The sequence below is a fragment of the Gossypium hirsutum genome, chromosome A12 (genome assembly GCF_007990345.1).
Source record: "Gossypium hirsutum isolate 1008001.06 chromosome A12, Gossypium_hirsutum_v2.1, whole genome shotgun sequence".
Classification (NCBI taxonomy): domain Eukaryota; kingdom Viridiplantae; phylum Streptophyta; class Magnoliopsida; order Malvales; family Malvaceae; genus Gossypium; species Gossypium hirsutum.
This window is the reverse complement of record NC_053435.1, coordinates 42420108-42445130: the sequence shown is the minus strand read 5'-3', so window position 1 is coordinate 42445130 and position 25023 is coordinate 42420108. Positions and strand designations below refer to the sequence as shown.

At 38.9% G+C, this 25023-nt stretch overlaps 1 non-coding gene across 1 annotated transcript; it reads right to left on the bottom strand.

The window, feature by feature from the left end:
• Positions 1-700: 700 nt before the first annotated feature.
• LOC121212050 (small nucleolar RNA R71) lies at positions 701-807 on the bottom strand. Its single transcript, XR_005907261.1, has one exon. It is a non-coding gene; the product is annotated as a small nucleolar RNA R71 (small nucleolar RNA).
• Between the last annotated feature and the right edge of the window lie 24216 nt (positions 808-25023).

Here is a 25023-nt window from a genome sequence, read left to right as displayed (position 1 = left end):
CCGGGGAACTAAAATATTAGGAACGCTAATTTTTATTACTTTAGCCATTTATTTTTCTTGCAATTTAATTTTATTATCATTATTTATTAATTTACTTTTTTCTTTCTCTTGGCAGGTTTTTATAGTTTATGACTAAAAGAAACCCATCAGGACCATTACTTTTTGATGAAGAAATCGATCGTACAGTTTGCAGAAATTAGAGAGAGATAAGGCACAGCTTACGATACATAGAGAACGAGCAAGAAGACGATACTCAACTCCCAACCGACAAGATGGCTGAAAACCAAGGCAATCAGCTACCTCCTACAATTGCGGCTAATCAAAATCCTGCTCGATGTACTATTAATGGTTATGCTAAACATTCTTTAACAGGAACTAAATCCAGCATAGTTAGACCGCCTGTAGCTGTAAATACTTTTGAACTAAAACCTAACACTATTCAGATGATACAACAGTTTGTTCAGTTTGATGGTTTGCAGGATGAAGATCCTAACGCTCACTTAGCAAATTTCCTGAAATTTTACGATACATTTAAAATCAATGGCATTTCTAATGATGCCATTTATCTTCGGTTATTTCCTTTTTCATTGAGGAACAAAGCTAAACAGTGGTTGAACTCGTTACCACGAGGATCAATTACTACTAGGAATAAATAACCGAGAAATTTTTACTAAAATATTTTTAACCGACTAAAATGGCTAAATTAGGTAATGATATTTCTTCTTTTGTGCAGATGGATTTAGAAACACATTACGATGCATGGGAGAGATACAAGGACTGACTGAGAAGGTGCTTTCACCATGGGTTACCGCTTTGGCTGCAAGTACAAACATTCCACAATGGTCTAAATCCCTCGACTCGGCAAATGGTTGACATAGCTGCTTGCGAAACCATCAACAACAAAACACCTGAAGAGGCTTATGAATTCATTGAAGAAATGTCACTGAATAACTATCAGTGGCAAATTATGAGAACAAAGCCAACGAAAATAGCCAGCGTTTATAACGTCGACTCAGTTACTATGCTGTCAAATCAGGCAGAACTTCTCAATAAAAAGATTGACGGTTTACTTGGTTCTACGCAAGTACATCCAGTAATGAGGTGTGACTCAAGCGGAGGAGGTGTGCATATAGAATATCAATCCTTCAATCCCACAACTGAAGAGGAACAAGTCAACTATATGGGTAACAATAACTTTAGATCTCAAAATAACCCATACAGTAATACTTATAATGCAGGTTGGAGGAGCCATCCAAATTTCTCCTAGGGTGGTCAAGGGAATCAAAAGCCGTAAAATCCTCAAGGTTTTCAACAACCACCCTACCAACAGGAAAAGAAGCCAAATCTTGAAGAGATGCTCTCAAAGTTCATATCAGTGTCAGAAACCCGTTTCCAAAATACCAAGACAGCACTTAAAAATCAACAAGCATCGATCCAAGGACTCAAAACTCATATAGGCCAGCTTTCCAAATTGATCTCCGAACGACCACAAGGTAGTTTGCCAAGTAACACTGAACCTAACCCAAGGGAACAACTCAACACAATTAATACTCAAGATGACGAAGGAGTCGTTGAGCCTAAACCAGAACCGAGGCAAGAAACAATGGTAAGCAAAGGGAGAGATGAGGTAGATCAAAATACAAAAAAAACCATTGACTGTCGAATATAAACCTCGTGTGCCATACCCTAACGCGACAAGGAAAGACTGCTCAGACGAACAATTCGATAAATTCCTTAAACTTTTGAAAAAATTACATATTAACTTACCGTTTATTGAAGCTTTGTCGCAGATGCCAAATGCAATAAAAATTTTAAAATAGCTTTTAGTAAATAAGCGGAAGTTGGACGAAGCATCGCATGTGGAGCTAAATGCAGTCTGCTCAGCTATTCTACAGAATAAGCTACCCCACAAAGTGAAAGATCCAGGGAGTTTTAGAATTCCTTGCTTAATTGGTAGTTTATATATACGTCATGCATTAGCTGATTTAGGGGCTAGTATTAACGTCATGCCTTATAAAATGTTTAAACAACTAGGTCTTGGGAAACCTAAACAAATTAGGATGAGCATTCAATTGGCAAATAAAACTATAAGATTTCCTACGGGTATTATTGAAGATGTACTCGTGAAAGTAGATAAGTTCATATTCCCCGTTGATTTTGTTGTTCTAGACATAGAGGAGGATAATAACACCCCTTTGATTTTAGGAAGGCCCTTTTTAGCAACTACTAAAACAGTTATTGATGTTGGCACAAGTGAGCTTACACTTCGTGTGGGAGACGAAATGATCACCCTTCAAGCTCGTAATTTTGGCATCACATCGAACATTGAAGGTAATAGTCCACACCAATATACTAAAACTGACAATATGACTTTGCAGAAATTAAGCTTCAAAGAAGTTCACGAGCCATGTTCCAGAAATGATAAAGGACACATTCATGAAGAACGAAGGCTACAGATAAAGGAGCTAGATGAATGGTGAGTACACAAATCGAGAACACATGATAAACCGAAACTTCATCAAAACAAGGTCGATACCTCTCCTCATAAACATAAGGTTGGCGATAAAGTCTTACTAGATGCTGCAGATCCCCACATTGTCACTACCACACCGAATGAGGAAATCCCTCTTACGGTACTCAGTATTTTTCCATTCGGTACGGTAGAGGTGAGTCACCCCAAGTTCGGCACTTTTAAGGTAAACAACACCCGATTAAAACCCTATTTTGATGAGATTGATAGCAGGAATGAGGAGTATAAACTCTTCGAACCACCCTGACCATTCACTAGAGAGGTAAGTTGAGATTAGACTATAAATAAGTGCTTCTCGGGAGGCAACCCGAGTACTAGCAATTTTAAATTATTTTAAATTCAAGTTTTAAACATTTAGGTCACTAACAGGGTATTTGAAGCACAGGTTCCTAGCTTCACACGGCCGATAACACGGCCGTGCTTATGGCTGTGTGATCAACACGGAGGGAAACACGGCCGTGCGTTACGGCCGTACAAAAACAGGGTAAATGATATCCCCAAAACACGGGATGTGATAAATCGCCACTGTCGTGTGACATGGCCGTGGGTGAATTTGATAGGTGAACACGGGCGTGGGAATGGAAAAACATGGGTGTGCCAGGGGCAAGGCTCAATTCTATTTCTTCGACATGGGCGTGAGACACGCCCATGCCGTGAAGCCGTGGACAACAATACACGGGCGTGGTACCCTAACAAACGGGCGTGGGATAGTAGCCAAGCACGATCTAAATTGTAAAATTCGAAAAACACGGGCTCACTTTCAAAGTACACGGGCGTGGCCCTAAGCCATGTGGCTTCCCCCTATATAAGCAAACCACTGTTCATTTTCTTCTTCTTTCCAAAACCCTAGCCGAAATCTCCCCCTCTCCACTCCCTAATCCCTATCCCAACCACCATTCCACAGATTCTCACTTCCTCAGCCCCCAAACCACCATAAACTCCACTCCACCTGCATTAATCCTCACTTTCCCCTCTCTTTTCCCTCCATTTTTCCTCCACACGGCTGTACCCCCATAGCACAAGGACCCACTGACTCAACCACCACCACCCTCTCGTCCAGTTCATGCGGTGGCTTCAAATGCTGACATCTCTGAGCGCCTCACCCGATTCGAGCAGTAGTGTTTTCAACGATTTGACAACATTGATGCTACTCTATAGCAGATTTTTCAGCACCTCCACATCTCATCGCCAATCCCACCTCGCGAACCATCCAGTGATGAAGATGTTTAGAAATATTTATTTTATTATTTTATGTTTTTAATTTTTATTCAAACTACTTTTTATTTTTTATTTTTTTAATTTTATTTTTTAGCAGATTTAAAATTTTATTATAAATTTCGGCTATTTCTTTTCGAGTACTTATTCTTCCTACTATCCCCTAAAAAGTTCCTAATTTTATCATAGTTATATAGAGCTCTTAAACTCATCACATAGGAACTAAAACTCCACTGGGAAAGAGTCTACACGACTGCCATGTCCTGCTCGACCACGACCATAGCTACCACTAGATATAATATTCTTTTAGCACAAGACTTATGGCCTAATGAACCTTTACGACCGCCAGAGTATCCTTCTCCACTCTCAAACCGATCACTCTCCAAAACTCTAGTTCGAGGAATTCATCATACAGGAAGTTTCACTTCTCTCCCTATCTTATTTTTATACTCTAATATCTATCTTTGTAAATTGAGGGCAATGTACATTTTAAGTGTGGCGGGGTATTTATTTCATTATCAGAAAAATCCCTGAATAATCATCTTGTTCTCTTGAAAAAAACTCTTATATCATATTTAGGATAAATTTTAATTAATTTATGATTTTGATTGATATATCTTGAATTAAAACATAGGGATTCATGCATTAATTATTTAAACTTTAAGATAATAGAGAATCAAGCATGATGAGTTGATTTTTAAGAATTCAAAATCTTAGGCTGTTTCCCCAAGTCTAGATATTACTTTGAATTGGAATTCACGAGTCTAAACATAAAAAAGCCATACTTTTTGTGATATTTTTGAGCCTTTTGAGCATTTATTCATCCTTTCATGCTCACTTTTATTATTGCTTTGAGTGCATCAGTATTGAACTGTTATTCTAGAACTCGCTTGATTTTGCATGTCGAGACCACACCATTTGATTTGATATATCAAAATGATTAAGGCAATTAGGATTAACCCACTCATGCCATGAAAAGCCTACCCCCACGATTAATCCCTAGTAAACCTCCTTGAGCCTAACAAACCAATTTTTGTATTACCCTTAATATTAACCTTTAACCCATTATTGAAATCCCCTAAATTAGTCTCTATTTTTGTCGAGATTTGAGTTGAATGGATTGACTAGCTATGTTTTGTTCTTGATATTTAGTCTATATTTTTTAACTTGTTCTTAAAAAAAAATGAAAAAAAAAAACTATGTATATATATTAGTAATTCCATATTCTAAGAAGAATCTTTGTTGTACGCAAGTGAAGATTAACTTTTTTTCTAGTTAGGCAATTTTTCAATTCAATCTCGATTCTAACCCTTTCTTTCAAATTGTGACCACACCCCCTAACCAAGCCGCACTACAACCCTCTAAAGACCTCTTGATTGATGTATCATCTTAAATTATAGTGGTGGAGATTTGATTTTCATGCAAGCCTGTGGTAATGACTTTTCATTATTGACTATTGAGTGTTTCATTTATTATCCTTAAACACCTTGAGTGATTTGAGTGAATCTTTAGTGAGTATGTGAAACTTTATGATATTCTAAATCAAAGGTAATTACTTAGATGTGGAGAGACACCTATGTTTGCATGATTAAATACTCAACTTGGAATGTTTGAAACTTTTACGTTCTTTTAGTTGAATTCTCAATGTATGATTACCTATGGATTATTTTGAGATATTATCGATAAGAATTATAAGTTGAGGAGTATTTATTTTGATTATGAGTTGAGGATTTTTCTTGAGGACAAGCAAATGCTTAAGTGTGGGGGTATTTGATAAACCGTAAATTATACATATTTTTACCCCATGTTTAATGCATTTTATGGATGATTTCTCATTAGAATTAGTGACTTTGATGCTCCTAATGCTTTAATTTCATGTTTTATACTTAGGAGAGCATAGGAGAGCGAAAAGAACGAGAAACAGGCCAAAAAAGGAGAAAATAGGCCAAAGTACGAAATCAACACGACCTGGACCTCTTTACACGGGCAGACCATACGACCGTGTCAATTTGGCAAGCTCGAACATGGCCTGAAGCAATCGAACACGTGCGTGTGCCACGGGCGTGTCCCTACCGAGCCCAAGTTGAGTCCAATTCGGAAAAGGCCAATTTTGAGGGTTTTTAGGCATTCCAAAGCCTATAAATACACCCTAAAGGAGGAGAAAAAGAGAGACGGAGAAGAGGGGGTAAGGAATTACCCCAAGGAAGCCGATTGATCCATCTCAGAAGCCGGATTCATTATCAAGACTGAAGATCTCTCCTCAATTTCCCTTCAGGAGTTTTGGGTTTTCTTTATGTTTTCTTTATTCTTTTGAGATTTTTCTTATTCAGTTATGAACTAAATCCCCTAAATACCTAAGGGGAATGAAACCTAAGACGAATCTTGTTATTATTTTTTGAATCGTATGATAAATATTTAACTTGTTCTTAATTATCTATTCTTGATTCTTGTTTTGATATCCCAGGATACTGATTCAAAACATGCTCTTATTCAGAGAAGGAATAGACCCTGTCTAAGAGTACTTATGTCATAATTAAAAGGAGTTGGTTGCATGCCTAGAAATAGGTTGACAAGATTTTACCGGATTAGGGTGAAACCTAATAAGGGGATCCATAGATCGAGTTCATGCAACCCTAGAGTGTTAATTAGAGAAAAGTCTTGGTTATTCAATCTAGAGATTAGACGTTATTAGTCTTGAATCAGGATAATAACATAACTTAGGGATCTCTACGGAACAAGTTGAATGAATAAATTGTCCGATTCAGAGCCAGAATAACAAGTAAAGTCTAAGTGGATTTTTCCTTAGGTATTGTCTCAAGTCAATCAATTTTCCCAAAAGCAATTCCCCAACTCTTTTCTCTATGCATTCTTAGTTTAGATAATTAGTTAAATTAAAACAAAACCCCATTATTCTTATGCTAGAAAATAAAAAGACAGTCATTACTAGTACTTTTGGTTCCCTTGGGTACGATATCCCGGTCTTGCCATTACTATACTATTGTTCGATAGGTGTGCTTGCCTTTTCATCATGATAATAGTTACTGTAGGTTTGATCTTCATTATAAATACTTATTACTTGTTACGAATCACGCGATCACTTGTTAGATATCCTTTAGTATTCCAAATGGTTTCATAGGTTATTTTAAAAGCTTATGACAATGATATGGAATGATATAATCATGTTGTGAGTGGTATAGGTTCTTATTTGAAACTCATGAGATATGAGTCTAGTTATGTTGCCTTGATGGTAAGAATGACATGAGTAAGTTCTAGTTATGAAAATGATCTTGGGACGATATTGAAATCTTTGGTTTATACTTGTGATATATATAAGAATGTAGTGATATTTACCCATGTTCACTCAAGAATGTTGTGTTGATTTATAATATGCATGATTGATGTTGTTACTTATTTATATGCAGCTTACTAAGCTTTATGCTTACTCCCTCTCCTTTCCATTTTCTTATAGTGCCACCAAGCTAGTATCGAGGATCAAGGGACGTCGGAGGCATCGATTACACTATCACCTGAAGCTTTGGTATAGCTAGTTTAATATTTTTGATTTTGGCATGTATAGGGACTTGAATCTTTTGTTTAGTGTCTTGTTAGTTTAGCCACAAGAGTTGGCTCATATGACGAATGTGATATTCATTTTGTATAGGCCACTAGTGTTGGCTAATATTGATTATTATTAAATGCATTTGACACAAATTTCTTATGGTTGTGGTTGTTTTGGTTATATGTGTTATGCTTGGATTGGTTTTGGTTGATGTTATATAGGTTGGTACAAATAAGGGTGGCAAAAAGGCTCAGTAAATAGCCTTGTTTTTGTCCACACGGGTAGACACACAGGCATGTGTCTAGACCGTGTGTGACAGACGATCTGCTCCACAGGCGTGTAGTCTGGCCATGTGTCCCCTGCACCTCAATTTTTCAAGTTAGTATGCATGGTAGTAATCACACGGATAGAAACATGACTGTGTGTCTCAACCGCGTGGAAGACATGGCCTAACATACAGGCGTGTGCCTTGGTCATGTGCCATTAATTGGTTGATGACGTCAGTAACAGAATGTCAAGGCTTTTATACACAGGCTGAGACATGGGCATGTCCAGATATGCCCATGGCCATGTAAGCTACATGGGCCTCCAGCACGATCATGTTAAGACGACAAATGGGCGTGTTACTTTTCCACACTGGTGTGTGCCCTTTTTACCATGAAACTTTTTTAAAATTTTCTAAGGTACTCAATTAAGTCCTGAATATTTTTTGAACATGTTTTGGGCCTCGTGGGCTCGTATTAGGGACTTTATGTTCAATTTTCAAAAAAATTTAATTTGGACGAAAATTATGGCACGGAAATGTTTGTAAGAATGTGTTTAAGTACGGTAACACCTCGCATCCTATTCCAGCATTGAACTGGGGTAAGGGGTGTTACAACTGTAATAGTCTAGAAGGTAACCGATGTTCAGCTTTTACTTGCTGACATATCAAACACTTAAATATGAACTCATAAATATCTCATTTTATTCCCGACTACCAGTACATCTTTTTCAGATCATTTTACATTTTATTACTACTAGGATGTATAGGCATGTTACCATTGTAAGCTTCATTCAAAATCTTTTGTACCAATTCTGAACTTTTCGGTACACATGCTCTGCCTCTGAATAGCAAACAACCATCAACTCCGATCTGAAATTCTGAATCAGGAGTCGATTCACTCTGTACCCATTTTGCTTGCAGCTTAGTATCATTTTTCTAAGCTTCAAAAATCTGTTGCAAAATCATTAGTCTAGCTTTTAACTCAGCTATAATTGAACCATCATCAGATAATGATAATTGAGTATTCATGCTCGCAAGGAAAATAGGGTTTTTTTTGCTCAGAGCATCTACCACCACATTGGCTTTTCCCAAATCGTAGTCAATAACATGATCATAATCTTTCAGTAATTCAAGCCATTTGCGCTGTCTTAAGTTCAAATCTTTCTGCGACATCAAATATTTTAGACTTTTATGATCAGTGAATATGTTACATTTTTCACCAAACAAGTAATGCTGGCAGATTTTCAATGCGAACACAATGGCTACCAATTTAAGGTCATGTGTCAGGTAGTTCTTTCCATGTGGCTTTAGCTGTCAAGAAGTGTAGGCTACTACTTCACCATCTTGCATCAAAACACAACCTAAACCATTCAATGACGCATCACTGTAAACTGTAAATTCCTTACTCGTTTCTAGCTGAACTAACACTGGTGCTTCTGTCAATAAAGCTTTTAATCTATCAAAACTCTACTGGCATTTATTAATCCACTCGAACTTTACATCTTTCTGTAACAAACGAGTCATCGGATAAGCTATCATTGAATTTCTTTTTTACAAATTTTCAATAATAACTAGCTAGTCCGAGAAAACTTCGAACTTCAGACATATTCTTTCGTGGCTTCCAATTAACAATGGCTAAAATTTTATTCAGGTCTACTTTGACACCTTCAGCAAATACTATATGCCTAAGAAAACTAACTTCCTGTAGCCAAAATTCACATTTACTGAATTTGGCATACAATTGTTTCTCTCGTAGAGTTTGCAACACTATTCTCAAATGCTCAGCATGTTCATTTTCATTCCGAGAGTAAACCAAAATACCATTTATAAATACCACCACAAACTTGTCTAAATACGAGTTGAAAATTTTGTTCATCAAATCATAAACACTGCAGGTGCATTTGTCAACCCAAATGGCATCATAAGAAACTCATAGTGTCCATACCTAGTTCTAAAAGTTGCCTTTGGTACATTCGATTCTTTGACCTATTGTAAAGCCTATTTTTGAGTCAATTGGAACAGTGGTTTGGTGTAACGCCCCAATTTTTGGGAATTCTATGGATGTTGGCAAATTTTAAATTTTTGGTGTTCTGTCTGCTTGGCGTAGATTTAATCAGGTTAGTGGGCCTCTAGAAGGACCAAGCTTAAGTTAAAACCCAATAAATTTAATTAGTTTTGATTCCATAGGAAGAAGGGGTTCTGGTTAATTGGGCTTTTAAGTATTAATTGGGTAAAAATTAAACACAAGGAAGCAGGTGGCAAAGTGGCGTGTGACACCACTGGGGAGGCTATAAAGGTGGCGTGTGGATGCTAGGGAGAACCAAGGTTCAAGTCACAATGAAAGCATATTAATGGAATTATTTTTTATGGTTGGAAAGGGTAAGTAATGGAACTCAAGTGAAAGACTGTCAGGAAGAGTTTAAATTGCTCAAGGGATTAAGTAAGGAGGGAATAAGGGAGAGAATTTAGGAGCTGATTAGGGAGAGCAGTATGGGCCGAATGGTGGACTCTTGGAGAGCAAGAGTTGGCCAGCCAAGGGTTTGCTTAGGGGGCAAATTAAGGCTAGCTTAAATGCCAAGTATAAATTCGGCATTTAGGGGTAAGTGTGCCGTTTTTTCTGACCATCTTTCCTCCTCCTCCTTTCTTTTCTTTTTCTCTCCATCTACCTTCTCCTCTTCTTTTATCCATAGTCGAATCCTTCTACCACTCTTCCCTACACCACTTCCTTACTATTATTTTTAAGCCTTATAGCCGAATATCACAAAAGCTGAAATCCCGAATGTTTATATTGTCTGCGCCGAATTCTCCTAGCAAAACCTACTGATCTTTCTTCATCCTTTTTAATCAATTCTTTATTTTTATGAACCCTCAAACCTCTATCGACAAAGCCACTACAAAACCCTCACCTTTTCTTCACTATTGCAAAAAGCTGAAAACGCATAGCCTTAGGGACATAGCCGAATTCTGAGATCTCTAAGGGCTCGAATTTTATTATCATTTGAGGGGTTAGATCTGCATCAGAATTGAGTAGGACTTGATTGGAATCACTGACCGAAGGAACCGGTGGTAAGTTTTCGAACCTAATCTTTATTTCAGGTTTTAGAAAAAGTCGAAACACCCGAAAGGTTAGGGAGGCTGTCGATTTGGGCTTGTGGCTCTAAGGGTTGTTATAATTTTTTTATTTTGGTAATAGTGTGATCTAGAGGCTACTGATCGAAGGCTTGGACAAGTGGAACGACTGGATCTAAACCTAGTCGCTAGTTTCGGCAAAGGTAGGATCGCTAGTGCCTAAGGTGTTTTTGGCCGAATATGGTAAGGGGGTTAATATGTAGTTCATTTTAATAGTTAGATTAACGTGTTAGTAATCCAATTGTAGGCAGTTCGTGTGTGGATCTCGTCAGCATGTTGTCCAAACAAGTGTGTACCTGACACCCTTTCATAGTCTAGATCGGCAAAAGCCGAAAAGCCGAAATGCCGAAAAACAGGTATTTTATGGACTTGCGAGTGTGAGAATGCTCGTGAGGTAAATAGATTAACATTTTTGGTAAACTACAATGTTTAGACTGCAGAGTGCATGATTTCTGTGCCTTCGATATTTTTGGGCTTTATAGGCCAAAATTGGGACAGTGGGCCAACGGGCCCAATTCGGTAAGAACCCTCAGTAAGTGTTTCTGTTAGTACGTGAAAGGTGGGAATATGCATGAAAACCCTTAAAACTGATAAAATTACTGAAATACCTTTATAGGTGGACAATTTATAGATTTACCCCTCGGAGTAAAATTACTGATATATACCCCTAGGGTTAAGGTTGACTTGAATGCATGTTTGACTGTTATTATTTACTGCATGCCATGTTATTATTATCTGATGCATGGGACTGGGATACTGATGGAGGAAGTACTAAAAGTGGCTTGTCCACGTACTGGAGGCTTTGCCTCAACTTACTGATAACTGAACAGCAATACTGCAACTATGAAGTGTAGGGCTGGGTGGGTTGAGCTATTCCCCACATGGAGTGTAGGGCTGGTACGGGTGGAGTTTAGCGGTTGGTTATAGGTTGGGTTGGGCTTGCATACACGAATATGTCTGATCTGTTCTGGAATGGGCTCTAGGCCATACTGATATCTGAAAATGGGGTTAAGGTCCAGTTTATTGTATTCAAAAAAGGGCTTCGGCCCAATACCCACTGTTATCTGAATGGGCTTAGGCCCAATGAGCTTGAGCTGACTTGGGCTTTGAATGGGTTTTCCTTACACACTGAGTTTTCCAAACTCACCCCTTTCTCTTTCATCCTTGCAGGTGAGCCCTAGTTGGTGGGTCGGAGCTGGGCGGGATTTAGAGTGGCCACGAAGATTAATTTCTATTTTTTTTAAGTTTCGTATTTATTATTTTGACTATTTTTATTCTGGTTTAAGTTGTAATAAGGCCGCTCTTCTTAGTATTTTTATTATTTTGGGTTATTAAATTGGTTAGTTCTAAGGCGCGGTTTATAAAAGTTATTTATTTTCAAAATAACACGATAACCGAGCAAAGCTTCCGCAATGTAAACGTTTTCAAAGGAAATGAATATTTTAAATAGAGTTAAACTTAATTAATTATTCGTGGACTAGTAACAGGCTGAAAGTGTGGCAATGGATGTGTCCATGTCTAGAATTGGATCCGTGAAGAGCTTGGTTCTTAAGCAGTCCAACAGACTCACCTCCTCTCTTCTGGCTTCTTACTTGGTGCACACTTCCATTCACTTTAACTTAAAACAAAATATTCTTCAAACCCTAAGAAAGATTTTTGGATAAAACATAACTTCTTTAGTAACATTCCCTATGTGACATGCTGAATTTGGCCGTAACGTCTGGGCCGGGTTTGGGGTGTTACATTTAGTGGTATCAGAGCCCAGTTACAACAACTTGGCTGTGGATCGGGTCAAAAAAGGTTTTCAAAACTTTGAGCCCAAAGAGGGTATTTTTGAAAATTTTGATTTTTGAAAACAATTTTTTTGTTAAAAGGAGATAATTTCCAAACCTGTTTTCTTTAAACCAAAGGTGTGAGAAATGGATTTCAAAAAGGCCTAAATCTTTTGAGTTTGTCTGAAAACTTATGAGGTGGCAAACTGAATCCCCGGCACCAAGTCTGTAAGTATCTTTCTGTTTTAGATACTGAACTGTACTATAGATAGTACTGAGCCTTAGAGATAGTACTATAGATAATGTAGCATTAAGGCTATAAAACTGAGACTGTAGGGTAAACTAAACCTTAGGGAACTGAGACAGTAGCTAACCTGCGGTCGTATGAGAACAACTCTGAAACTTTATCTGTTCATAAGATATTCTGTAATAAACAGTGGAAACAGTAAACTAACGGCATAAAATTCGTAATCAGATGAATCGATATGAGTACGAGAGCTACTCGGGGAAGAGGTCGTGGTCGAGGCCGAGGTAGTGCTCAAGCTAGATCTTCGGGCCGCAGGGGACGACGCACTGTCCTAGGCCATGTTAAGAGTTTTGGAAAGGGTGGCCGGAGCTAATGTCGGGCCTGTGAGTAGGGGTCCATTTCTGAGCAACTCCGGGCCAACGGAGCGGAGGTTTTTAGGGGTATATCTGGAGTAGCCCCAAATGTGGCTGAATACTGGCTGGAAGCCACGGAGCGGGTTATGGATGACTTGGACTGCTCAGTGGAACAGAAATTAAAAGGGGCGGTGTCATTACTGCGGGATGAGGCGTATCATGGTGGATCACTGTGAGAGAGGGTACCCTAGCTGAGAGGGCAACTTGGGAGTTGTTCAAGCAGTCCTTCAAGGTGAAATATGTCGGAGCTAGCTATGTGGATGCACGAAGAAAGGAATTCCTGATCCTGACCCAGGGTAGTAAGACCGTTGCTGAATATGAGGCAGATTTTCTGCAATTGAGCCGGTATGCTAGTGGAATAGTCTCCACCGAATATGAGCGCAGTGTTCGTTTTGAGGATGGCCTCAGGGATGACCTAAGGTTGCTCATAGCTCCGCAGAGAGAGCACGATTTTGCTGCACTGGAAGAGAAGGCTAAGATAGCCGAAGAGGTGAAGCAAGCCGAACGAAAGAACCGCGACAGGGATCGAAACCAATTCAGGAAGGATGCTAGACCAGCTGGTGCTGCAAACCGAAATGTTAAGAGAGCTAGGATGGAGGAACCAGTTCGAGTAGTTCCAGTGAACGCAGTTAGACCACAAGCTTGTGGAGATTGTGGTAGAATGTATCTGGGAATGTTGGAAGTGTTCTAGGGCTTGTCTTTGTTGTGGATCAAAGGAACATAGGATTAGGGATTATCCTAGGAGGCCAGCTCAGACTCAAGTGGCTGAACAAGAGGCTGTGCAACCTGTCCAACCAGCGCGAGGTGGATCGCCGCCGCCAAGAGGTGGTGGCCAAGGTCACGGTGGCAATGGCTGTGGACGTGGGGCACCTGGCAGGGCTACTGTTAATGCTGAGGCTCGTCAGCCATCTTTGGTATTTATTGCTCGTCACCGTGAAGAGGGTGACGCACCTGATGTCATAACTAGTACGTCTTTGATCTCTGGCGTACCTTATACTACTCTGATAGATGTGGGGTTAACTCATTCGTATGTTGCATGTGACATTTCTGGGGCATTGGGTGTTCACTTTGAGGAGACTGTGTGTGGGGTAACTGTGATAAGTCCTTTAGGTCACTCGGTTAAAGTAGAGAAACTCTTTAGGGAGGTGCCTTTAGAGACTCAAGGTAGGATTTTCTGTGGAGACTTGATGGAGTTACCGTTCGGAGAATTTCATCTGATCCTAGGGATGGATTGGTTGACCAAGCATAGGGCAACGCTGGATTGTGCAGCTAAGAGGATGGTGTTAAGGACTGTTGAGGATGAAGAGGTAATTATTATTGGAGAACGAAGAGATTACTTGTCCAATGTAGTATCGGCTTTGAGGGCTGAGAAACTGATGCGTAAAGGATGCGAGGCATATTTGGCTTTTGTAAGCCAAGTTGAAACTGAGGATCTGACTGTGGAGACCGTCAAAACTGTTAGGGAATTCTGGGATGTTTTCTCAGAAGAGCTTCTTGGATTACCTCTGAATCGGGAAGTTGAATTTGGAATCGATTTGCTGCCTGGAACAACACCAGTATCCATTGCACCCTATAGGATGGCACCGAAGGAGTTAGTGGAACTGAAAGCTCAAATCCAAGAGTTGTTGGATATAGGCTTCATTAGACCTAGTCTGTCTCCATGGGGAGCACCGGTCCTGTTTGTGAAGAAAAAGGATGGGACGATGCGCATGTGCATCGATTATCGCCAGTTGAACAAACTGACGATAAAGAACAAATACCCACTGCCAAAAATTGATGATTTATTTGACCAACTTAGAGGAGCTTCGGTATTCTCCAAGATTGACCTTCGATCTGGATACCATCAGCTAAGGGTAAAGAAAGTGGATATTCATAAGACAAAATTCAAAACTCGATATGGTCATTACGAGTTCCTGGTTATGCCGTTTGGGTTGACGAACGCACCTACCGCTTTCATAGATTTGATGAATCGAGTATTCCAACCTTACTTGGACCGATTCGTGGTAGTTTTCATCAATGATATTCTGGTATATTCAAAAATCGAGGAGAAACATGAGGAGCATCTACGTATTGTGCTGCAAGTGCTGAAAGAGAAGCAACTGCATGCGAAGTTTAGTAAATGTGAATTCTGGTTGCGAGAAGTGGCTTTTCTAGGTCATGTGGTTTCTGCTGAAGGAATTAGAGTGGATCCTCAGAAAATTGAGGCAGTTTTGGGATGGAAACCACTGAAGTTAATATAAAAAATTTAGAGTTTTCTGGGTTTGGCAGGCTATTACCGAAGGTTCGTAGAGGGATTTTCTCTGATTGCTCCACCATTAATGAAACTATTAAGGAAAGGGGTAGAATTTGTCTGGACTGAGAAACAGCAAAAAGCTTTTGACCATTTGAAGAAGGTATTGACTGAAGCGCCAGTGTTGATTCAACCGGAGTTTGGGAAGGACTTCACTGTGTACAGTGATGCGTCGCATGTGGGGTTAGGATGTGTACTGATGCAAGAAGGTAAGGTGGTCGCTTATACTTCGCGATAGCTTAAGCCTCATGAAGCGAACTACCCTACGCACGATTTAGAGCTAGCAGTAGTGATCTTCGTGTTGAAAATCTGGAGACATTACTTATATGGAGAAAAGTGTATCATACACACAGACCATAAGAGCCTAAAGTATCTGTTGACTCAGAAGGAGTTAAACCTTAGGCAACGAAGATGGGTAGAGTTGCTTAAGGATTTTGACTGTTCGATTGAGTACCACCCAGGTAAGGCTAACGTGGTGGCTGATGCGTTGAGTCGAAGGGTTGTTACTGATTTGAGAGCCTTGTTTGCACGTTTGAGTCTGTTCAACGATGAAAGTCTATTGGCAGAATTGCAAGTGAGGCTTACTTAGACTGAGCAGATTAAAGAAAAATAGTTGAAGGATGATTCGTTAGTTCTTCGATTTCGGCAAGTTGAGAATAGTGAGAATGAGGATTTTGGACTGAACACTGACAGAGTTCTGTGCTTTCGTGGAAGAGTTTGTATTCCGAAAGACCCTGGATTGAGGCGGTTAATTTTAAAGAAGGCTCATGATGGACCCTGTGCCATGCATCCTGGAGGGAATAAGTTATATCAAGATCTACGAGAGGTGTACTGGTGGCCTGGACTGAAACGGGAGGTGACTGAATTTGTTGGGAAATGTCTGACGTGCCAGCAAGTTAAGGCCGAACACAAATTAACTTCTGGATTACTGCAACCGGTGACAATTCCACTATGGAAGTGGGAGAGAGTAACTATGGACTTTGTGAGTGGGCTACCTTTGACACCCACCAAGAAAGATTCTGTGTGGGTAGTTGTGGATAGGTTAACAAAATCTGCGCATTTCATACCAGTTCGTACTGATTACTCACAGCAAAAATTGGCCAGGTTGTATGTGGCAGAGATAGTGCGACTGCATGGAGTGCCAGTGTCGATTATTTCTAATCGAGACCCTAGGTTTACATCGCGGTTCTGGTAGAAGTTGCAGGAGGCATTAGGTACACGATTGGATTTCAGTACTGCTTTTCATCCTCAGACGGATGGACAGTCAGAAAGGGTTATTCAAATTTTGGAAGATATGTTAAGAGGTTGTATCATTGATTTTCGTGGTAGTTGGGAGGACTACTTGCCATTGGCGGAGTTTGCATACAACAACAGCTACCAGACAAGTATTAAGATGGCTCCATGTGAGGCACTTTATGGGCGGAGATGTCGTACGCCTACGTGTTGGATGGAGTTGGGTAAACGACAAGTGCTTGGACCGGAGTTAGTGGCAGATACTGAAAGTAAGGTTAAGTTGATAAGAGATCAATTAAAGGAGGCATCTGATAGACAGAAGTCGTATGCGGATCTAAAGCGCAAAGAGATTGAGTTCGCTGTTGGAGATATGGTTTTCTTGAAAGTTTCACCTTGGAAGAAGATCTTGAGGTTCGAAAAGAAAGGCAAATTGAGTCTGCGGTTTATAGGGCCTTATCGGGTTCTTAAACGGGTAGGGCCAATAGCGTATCAATTAGAGTTACCACCAGAGTTGGACAGAATCCATGACGTCTTTCATGTGTCTATGTTGAGGCGATTTCGATTGGATCCATCACATGTTGTGCCAGTGGAGGAGATTGAAGTAAAGACTGATTTGACCTTTGAGGAAGAGCCCATGCAAATTGTGGATAGAGAGGTTAAAGTTCTAAGAAGGAAGTCGGTTCCGTTGGTAAAAGTACTGTGGCGTAATCATGGAAGGGAAGAGGCTACTTGGGAGTCAGAAGAGACTATGCATCAACAATACCCTCAATTATTTGGATCAGGTAAATTTTGAGGCCGAAATTTCCTTAAGGGGCAGAGTTGTAAAACTCCAATTTTCGAGAATTCTGTGGATGTTGGCAAATTTTAAATTTTTGGTGTTCTATCTACTTGGCGTATATTTAATCAGGTTAGTGGGCCTCTAGAAGGACCAAGCTTAAGTTAAAACCCAGTAATTTTAATTAGTTTTGATTCCATAGGAAGAAGGGGTTCTAGTTAATTGGGCCTTTAAGTATTAATTGGGTAAAAATTAAACACAAGGAAGCAAGTGGCAAAGTGGCATGTGACGCCACTGGGGAGGCTATAAAGGTGGCGTGTGGATGCTAGGGAGAACCAAGGTTCAAGTCACAATGAAAGCATATTAAGGGAATTATTTTTTATGGTTGGAAAGGGTAAGTAATGAAACTCAAGTGAAAGACTGTCAGGAGGAGTTTAAATTGCTCAAGGGATTGAGTAAGGAGGGGATAAGGGAGAGGATTTAGGAGCTGATTAGGGAGAGCAGTATTGGTCAAATAGTGGACTCTTGGGGAACAAGAGTTGGCCGGCCAAGGGTTTTCTTAGGGGGCAAATTACGGCTAGGTTAAATGCCAAGTATAAATTCGGCATTTAGGGGTAAGTGTGCCATTTTTTCTGACCATCTTTCCTCCTCCTCCTCTCTTTTCTTTTTCTCTCCATCTACCTTCTCCTCTTCTTTTCTCCATAGCCGAATCCTTCTACCACTCTTCCCTACACCACTTCCTTACTATTATTTTTAAGCCTTATAGCCGAATATCACAAAAGCCGAAATCCTGAAGGTTCATATTGTCTGTCCAAATTCTCCTAGCAAAACCTACTGATCATTCTTCATCCTTTTTGATCAATTCTTTCTTTTTCTGAACCCCCAAACCTCTGTCGACAAAGCCACTACAAAACCCTCACATTTTCTTCACTATTGCAAAAAGCCTAAAACGCATAGCCTTAGGGACATAGCCGAATTCTGAGATCTCTAAGGGCTCAAATTTTGTTATCATTTGAGGGTTTAGATCTGCATCAGAATCGAGTTGGAGTTAATTGGAATCATTGACTGAAGGAATTAGTGGTAAGTTTTCGAACCTAATCTTTATTTTAGGTTTTAGAAAAAGCCGAAACCCCCTAAAGGTTAGGGAGGCTGTCGATTTGGGCTTGTGGCTCTAAGGGTTGTTATAATTGTTTTATTTTGGTAATAGTGTGATCTAGAGGCTACTGATCGAAGGCTTGGACAAGTGGAACGACTGGATCTAAACCTAGTCGCTAGTTTCGGCAAAGGTAGGATCGCTAGTGCCTAAGGTGTTTTTGGCCGAATATGGTAAGGGGGTTAATACGTAGTTCATTTTAATAGTTAGATTGACGTGTTAGTAATCCAATTGTAGGTAGTTCGTGTGTGGATCTCGTCAGCATATCGTCCAAATAGGTGTGTAACTGACACCCTTTCATAGTCTAGATCGGCAAAAGCCGAAAAGCCGAAATGCCAAAAAATTGGTATTTTGTGGACTTGTGAGTGTACGAATGCTCGTGAGGTAAATCGATTAACGTTTTTGGTAAACTACAATGTTTAGACTGCAGAGTGCATGATTTCTGTGCCTTCGATATTTTTGGGCTTTACGGGCCAAAATTCGGTAAGAACCCTCGGCAAGTGGTTCTATTAGTACGTGAAAGGTTGGAATATGCATGAAAACCCTTAAAACCAATAAAATTACTGAAATACCTTTATAGGTGGACAATTTACAGATTTACCCCTAGGAGTAAAATTACTGATATACCCCTAGGGTTAAGGTTGACCTGAATGCATGTTTGACTGTTATTATTTACTGCATGCCATGTTATTATTATCTGATGCATGGGACTGGGATACTGATGGAGGAAGTACTAAAAGTGGCTTGTCCACGTACTGGAGGCTTTGCCTCAACTTACTGATAACTGAGCAGCAATGCTGCAACTATGGAGTGTAGGGCTGGGTGGGTTGAGCTATTCCCCACATGAAGTGTAGGGCTGGTATGGGTGGAGTTTAGCGGTTGGTTATAGGCTGGGTTGGGCTTGTATACACGAATATGTCTGATCTGTTCTGGAATAGGCCTCTGGGCCATACTGTTATCTGAAAATGGGGCTAAGGTCCAGTTTATTGTATTCTGGAAAGTGCTTCGGCCCAATACCCACTATTATCTGAATGGGCTTAGGCCCAATGGGCTTGAGCTGATGGGCTTTGGATGGGTTTTCCTTACACACTGAGTTTTCCAAACTCACCCCTTTCTCTTCCATCCTTGCAGGTGAGCCCTAGTTGGTGGACTCGGAGCTGGGCGGGATTCAGAGTGGCCACGAAGATTAATTTCTGTATTTTTTTTAAGTTTCGCATTTATTATTTTGACTATTTTTATTCTGGTTTAAGTTGTAATAAGGCCGCTCTTCTTAGTATTTTTCTTATTTTGGGTTATTAAATTGGTTAGTTTTAAGGCGCAGTTTATAAAAGTTACTTATTTTCAAATAACACGATAACCGAGCAAAGCTTCCGGAATGTAAACGTTTTCAAAGGAAATGAATATTTTAAATAGACTTAAACTTAATTAATTATTCGTGGACTAGTAATAGGCTTAAAGTGTGGCAATGGATGTGTGCATGTCTAGGATTGGATCCATGAAGAGCTTGGTTCTTAAGCAGTTCAACAGACTCACCACCTCTTTTCTGGCTTCCTACCTGGTGCACAGCTTCCATTCACTTTAACTTAAAACAAAACATTCTTCAAACCCTAAGAAAGATTTTTGAATAAAACATAACTTCTTTAGTAACATTCCCTATGTGACACGCTAAATTCGGCCGTAACGTCTGGGCCGGGTTTGGGGTGTTACATTTGGTACCACAAATTTGAAGTATAAATATTTATTTTATTATTTCTTTAAGGCCTATAGCATGATAGAAAAATTGCATGAAAATTTAATTAAGAAAATTTATCAATTGAGTGCTTAATTTGACTAGAAGGACTAAATTGTAATAGGTGCAAAATTTGAGTTCAATAGGCTAAAGATAGTAAATTGTTACGAAATTCTAAATTAGGGGTCCTTAAATGGTAATTAGACCATTATACTTTAGGATGGACAAAAATGGACATGGTTAGGAAAAATTTCAAAGTTTAAGGGAAGGGCATTTTGGTAATCTAGTAAATAAAGACAAATTAACTAAAATAAAAGATGTCATCTTCTTTAATTTAGTCCATATAGCCTCAATTTTGGGGGAGACCATAGCTAGGGTTTTGGCCAAGCACTCAAGCTTGATTGTAAGTGTGACACCCCTAATTTGACCCTAGTCGGAAAGCGGTTTCGGGACCGCTACACTGAGTAACCAAATTATTTGAACATGATATTTATTGTCTAAAATAAATGTGTGAAAATTTTAAGCTTCGATTTAGTAAATTTCATGTGAATTTAGTCAATAGGACTTATGTGTGACATTTTTGAAATGTGATAGATCAAAACATAAGGACCTATTAGTGCATGTTGAAAAAGGGGGGACTTGCATGTCAATTTCCCCCCCCCATCTAGTAGTGGCCGGCCATGACATTAGGATGGACAAAGGGTGATGGGCAAAACATGTCATAGACATGTTGTGTTGGTGCATCATGGGAGGAAACAATAAAATAAAGAGCATGGGCAATAAAATATTAGTGTTAGTAGGATGAGAAACAAAAAAAAGAAAGTATATGTGTGATTGTCCCCCCTTGCCGTGATTTGAAGGAAAGAAAAACAAAAAAAAAAGTGTTCATCCTTTGGTTCATCCTTGGCCGAAAATTTTAAGGAGGAAGGAAGAAGAAAGATTGAAGAGGTTCGGCCATGCATGTAACTAGGCTAAGGTATGTTTGATGATGTTCCATGAGATGCATGCATGTTTTAGTTGTTAGCTTGAGTTCTACCTAGCCCATGGTGTAAATCTTGCTATGTGATGGAAATGACACTCGGCCATGGATGCATCATTCTTGCTTGGTGTTGATGTTGTGTTGGTGAGATATCAAGTTATTTTTGTGACCAAGTTGAGATTTGAATTTTTGGAATGAGTAAGGTTTTCGGTTATGTTGTTTTGTATGAGTAATGGATTGTTGAGTTCATGCTATTATGAATAAAATTGATTAAGAGAGGCTTGAGATAATTAAATATGCATGTTGGAGGTAATATGAGCATTCGGTTTTTATCATGGAAGCATAGGAAGCTTGTTAAAGTTGAATTTTAGAAAAGTTAAATGTGTGTGTGCTTGTGCTAGTGCCGAATGTGCCTAGGGTGATTTAGCATTGAGTTTGGTGTTATATGAATTGAGTTTTATGGTTTTGGATTTTTAAGTGTTGTTAAATACTTTGAATAATATATATATGTGGCTTTGAAATGTGAAACTCGGCCAAGTGGTTATAAGCATGATTTTAGAGATTCAATGATATTTGGCCGATTTGAATAATTCATGGCACCCCAAGCAAATTAGTTTTAGATGTTAATAAATATTGAAATTATTTAAAAGCATATTACCGAATGTGATTTTAGTCAATGATTCGGTTATGAGTGCTGATTTGTTTTATAATTAGCCGAATGTGTAAATGTATACTATGAGGTGGTTTAGCTTAAAGAAAATTAAGGTGCTCGGAAGGTGATTGTCGTGGATAGTTTAAGTAATGAAATTTAATTTCTGTTATGTAAAGTGATGACATTGCTGTTTGCAAATTTGAAGTTAAAAATTGTTGATTGAGCATCAAGAGCTTATGGAAACAAAGTCGGATCGTGGAAAAAGGGAAATTGGTCGAATAGTCGGAATTGACGTACATTAGCGATCGAGGTAAGTTTTAAGTATTAAAGCCTATAATGTGATTGAGTATGATATGTTAAGCACATATTAAAAGAATCATAACTCTATTGTAAATTTTATGCATATAGCCTAATGGCTATTATGAAGTATAGGTAAGTTATTGATACGATATGTTGCCAAATGGATATGATATTATGAAGTGCTAAAAGGATATGTCAGAAGAGTAAAATTGTGATAAACCTACTCAGGACAGCAGCAGCAACGTGACTTTAGAAAATCACCATAAATTTATGGATTTGAATTAGAGGCTGAATGAGACATGAAATTAAAGCTTAATGAGTCTAGTTTCTTAAAAAAGAAACCGTGTAAGCAAAGGGATTTCCGATGATGAGATACTTAAAGTTGTGTGAGACAGCGCAGAATGACACTGTAATCCTCTGTTCTGCTTTTAGAAAATCATTATAAATTGTACAAAAATGGTTATAAGATAAAAATTTATATGCTTAGACTCCTTAATGAGTCTAATTTCAAATGAAATCAAATACAACACACTTTGAATTCTGTAAAATGAGAAATCTGATTCGTAGTGAAGAGTGGTCAGATTAGTCAAACAGTGAAATAGGGGAAACTTTAAGAAAAATATGGTATTGATTGGCCAAACCTAAAATTCTGGAAATTTTATGGATGGAAGATATACGAGTCTATATTCAGGAAAAATTAACGGAAAGTGATTTGGAGTTTTGTAGCTCCAGTTATAAATAATTTAGTGACTATTGCTCAGGAAAAACAGCTTGTGTTGAATTTGAGATTGTGTTGTAAACCTTGATAAACTTGTTTTAGTTGCTCATAAGCTATTGATTAAACCCATACGTGAATTCTAAATTGTGATATTGGAAAATGATAGATGTAGATTCAGCCAAGACAGTGTGTATACGTGAAAGTATATGTGGTATGTGAAGTATATTTGGATAATTGTGATGTGAATACATGAAAATCTATATTTTGATTTAGGATTCTATGTGATGGATGTGAACATGCATATATGTGATAAGGCCTAATGGCCGATGTGATGAATGTGAAAGTATATATATGTGATAAGGCCTAATGGCCGATGTGATGAATGTGAAAGTGTATATATGTGATAAGGCCTAATGGCCGATGTGATGAATGTGAAAGTGTATATATGTGACAGGGCCGAGTGGCCAACGTGATGGATGTGAAAGTGTATAAATGTGATAAGTCCCGAAGGGCATTTGTGTCAGTACTATATCCGGGTTAAAACCCCGCAGGCTTTATGCGAGAATATTATCACTGATTAATGTCCGTAAGCTTCGTGCTCGTACTATATCCGAGCTCTAAAGACCCGATGACTACATGTGGGAATTTTGTCCGGGTAAGACCCGATAACTTCGTGTGGAGATTATGTCCGGGTAAGACTTCGTAATAAGAATTGCTTATAAATATATTCAATGCGAAAGGTGAAACAGGTATGTACTCCAAGTTTATATGTGAGCTTGAGTTGCACTAAATCATAAGGTAGTTATGTGATGCATACGAGAGCAATCTATGAGACTATTCCTATGATTATGTGACATCGGATCAGTGTGAGAGGTGATGTGAAATCATACGATATATCTATGTCACATGAGCTCACTTTTATGTGAAAGTTTATCTGCCTATTGTATATGATGAGATGTGCATATTCGGTAAAGGGATGGTATGCCCGAAGGAAGAGTGAAATAAAAATACGAACAACTATGTTATAATTTGATTGTTATCTGTTGACACTGCTTAAAACTTACTAAGCATTGTAATGCTTACTCCGTTTACTCTGTTTCCTCTGTTTTATAGATCTCATTGCAAAGCTACAGGCTCGGGGATCGTCAGCAGCTAGTCACACTATCACCATCCACTGTTTGGTACTGCTATGTTTTGGATTATCTTATGGCATGTATAAAATAGACTAGTGGCGGAAGAATATTTTGGTTAATGTATATAGCCATGCGAAAATGGCTTATATATGTTTGAGCATAATGTTATAATCATTTGGTATGGAATGCTTAATCACTATCATAATTTGTGCTATTTATGCTAAAAGGGCTAGTTGAATCATGGAAACTATGAAATAGGTAAAATCTACCTTAAAGGCAGATGCTGGCAGCAGCAGTGATGTAGATTTGGAAAATCACAAAAAATAGTAGGATTGGAATTAAATAATGAATAAATTATGTAAATGAACCTTGATGAATCTATTTTCATAGGAAAGTAACGAAACGATCATATGGACAGTATGTTAAGAGATATTCAGGTTCTCGTGAGACAGGGCCAGAACGGTTTCTGGATTCCCTGTTCCGACTTTGGAAATTCATTATAAATTAACCAGAGATAATTAGGAGTCATGCCATATATGTATAGATTCCTCTCTGAGTCTAGTTTCTATAGAAACAAACGGCATCAGTATTGAAGCTCTGTGCAGGGAGATATCCAAGCCGTAATGCGCAAAGGTCAGTGTAGTCGATCCCTGTAACATGGGAGACTTTGACTAATAAACTGTACTAATTGGCCAGACCAAAAATTCTAGAAAAAAATATGTAGATGGGCATATGAGTCTAGTTTCAGGGAAAAATTACGAAACTGACTTTCGAGTTGTGAAACTCAAGATATGATTTTTAAGGTGACAGTGTCGCAGTTAGCCAACTGCCTGGAAAATTTTAAAATGGACTGCGATAGTAAGCGAATTTAGTCTGTGAACCCCTCGTGTCCGACTCCGGCAACGGTCTCGGGTACGGGGTGTTACAATTT